The sequence below is a fragment of the Carlito syrichta genome, unplaced genomic scaffold (assembly GCF_000164805.1).
Source record: "Carlito syrichta isolate Samal-C Ts95f unplaced genomic scaffold, Tarsius_syrichta-2.0.1 Scaffold307032, whole genome shotgun sequence".
NCBI lineage: Eukaryota > Metazoa > Chordata > Mammalia > Primates > Tarsiidae > Carlito > Carlito syrichta.
This window is the reverse complement of record NW_007251128.1, coordinates 281,243-283,745: the sequence shown is the minus strand read 5'-3', so window position 1 is coordinate 283,745 and position 2,503 is coordinate 281,243. Positions and strand designations below refer to the sequence as shown.

Below are 2,503 nucleotides of genomic sequence, written 5' to 3'. Positions count from 1 at the left end.
TGGCTGAGGCCGAAGGATCGCTGGAGCCCAGCAGGTCGAGGCTGCGGTGGCCGGGAGTGGCCACTGCACTCCAGTCTGGGCGACAGAGTGAGACTCCAACTCAAACAAAACAAAACAAAACAAAACAAACTTCTGTTGATCTTTTGATCTAAAGGAACAAATTCTGAGTACACTACAAGGGGCCTACCCTCCAAAAGATAATTCTGGGTTTTTTGGGATTCCACCCTCTGGGCAAAAATTTTTTTTTTTTTTGAGTTGGAGTCTCACTCTGTCGCCCAGACTGGAGTGCAGTGGCCGCTCCTGGCCGCCGCAGCCTTGACCTGCTGGGCTCCGGCGATCCTTCTGCCTCAGCCTTCCAAGTAGCTGGAACTACAGGTGCGCGCTACCACACTCGGCTAATTTTTTGATTTAGTAGAGATGAGGTCTCGCCAAGTCGCCCAGGCGGGTCTCGAACCCGCGGGCTCAGGCAATCCATTCACCTCAGCCTCCCAAAGCGCTGGGATTACAGGCTGAGCCACCAACCCCGGCTGGGCAAAATATTTAAAAATCAACTTTTATCTGTGGCTTATGCCTGTAATCTCAGCACTTGGGGAGGTCAAGGCGGGAGGATCACTTGACACCAGGAATTCAAGACTAGCCTGGACCCGAGAGTAAGACACTTGTTTCTAAAACAAAAAATAATATTATCTTCTTCTCTGAGAAAATGCTGGATGATGGATGACGCCAGTGCAGCGGGAGACTCCGGAGGCCCCGGAGGCCCTGGTGGCCCTGGAATGGAAGACTGCAGCGGTGTCCGTGGAAACTTCAGGAGGAGCATCTGAACGGAGGTAGAGACCAGGGTTGGGCTGTGGTGCTTGCTGAGGCAAGGCGGAGGCCAAGGACTGTGTGCCCATTAGCAAGCTGTGCCAGCTTGTCAAGGGCATGAGTGTGAGTCCCTGTAGGAGATCTGTCTCTTCTCCCTGCCCATCAAGGAGTCTTGTGGTCATTGACTTCTTCTGGGACATCTCAAGGGTGAGGTTTTGAAGATGATGCTGGTGCAAAAGCAGACCCTCGGTGGCCAGTGGACCAGATCCCAGGCATCTGTTGCCATCAGGACTACAATGGCCACATCAGTCTGGGTGTGAAGTGTTCCAAGATGTTAGCCACTGCCATCCAAGGGGCCATCATCCTGGCCAAGCTCTCCATTGTTTCTGTGGGGAGAGGCTACGGGGAAACAAAATCAGCAAGCCCCACACCGTCCCCTGCAAGGTGACAGGCTGTGGCTCTGTGCTGGTGCACTCAGCCTTGCCCCCAGGGCCACTAGCAGCATCTTGGCCTCTGTGCCCAAGAAGCTGCTACTGATAGCTGGTAATGACAACTGCCACACCCGAGCTGTACTGTCACCCTGGGCAACTTCACCAAGGCCATCTTTGATGCCATCTCTAAGACCTGTAGCTACTTGACCTCTGACCTCTGGAAAGAGACTGTCTTTACCAAGTGTCCCCTATCAGGATTCACTGACCATCTTGTCAAGACCCACACCACAGTCTCTGTGCAGAGGATGTGGCTACAACCTAGGGTTTTCATACAAGAGAAATAAAGTGAATTAATCCTATTAAAAATAATAATAAAATAAAAATCAACTTTTGAGGATATTGGAAGACAAACAATACCAGAATGAAACTGGAGCAGATACTGTCTTTGAAAGAAGGTAAGTGCACTGGGTGAGATGCATGCAGAACCCCTCCCCCCAGGGCATCCCCCAATTGGCATGATTCCGGGAACAGAGCAAAAAGTGGAAGTCTCATGTGCTGAGGAATCAGGTGGGAGTAAGAGTCTGGGAATTTGGGGAAATCATGTAAATGAGGGAGACACAGAGGAGAAAGTTATAAAAAAAAATCTATGTACTAATTGCCTTCAGGTGTGTGGCTGGGTCCTAAATTGTGTAAGTGCAGGGTGAGATTCCCGTGAGCCCAGAGCCCAATGACTGAAAGGCTGAAGAACTGGCTATTTCAACAGCAGCCTTCTGCTAGGGGGATAGAGTTTGGAATTCATATTCTGTCCAATTTGAGGGATTTAATAAGCACATACTTCAAGTGTTTCACTGAAAGGATCATACTTTAAAAGAGTCACAGTCCAGGCCTTAACACTAAGGATAAAATGTAAAGTCAAAATAGACTCACTCTAGTAAGCCTAAAACAAGTCCCCATGTGATCAAGGTGATCTGTCAGTGATTTCATTGCCTTTTAGGACAAATGTCAACAGTGTTGAGTAGAAGATAGCAGAATTCAGACTCATTATGGTATATCAGATACCATGTCCAGTAAAAAGTTATTAGACATGCAATGGAATAGGAATATGTAGTCCACAATCAAGAGAAAAAAAATCAGCAAATATACAACTTACATGTTGAAATTCATAGGCAAGAACTTTTTTTTTTTTTGAGTTGGAGTCTCACTCTGTCGCCCAGACTGAGTGCAGTGGCCGCTCCCAGCCACCGCAGCCTCGACCTGCTGGGCTCCGG

General features: G+C 48.7%; 1 pseudogene; it reads left to right on the top strand.

Moving 5' to 3' along the window:
* Positions 1 to 717: 717 nt before the first annotated feature.
* On the top strand, positions 718 to 1,579 carry LOC110596168 (annotated as a pseudogene).
* The last annotated feature ends 924 nt before the right edge of the window (positions 1,580 to 2,503 follow it).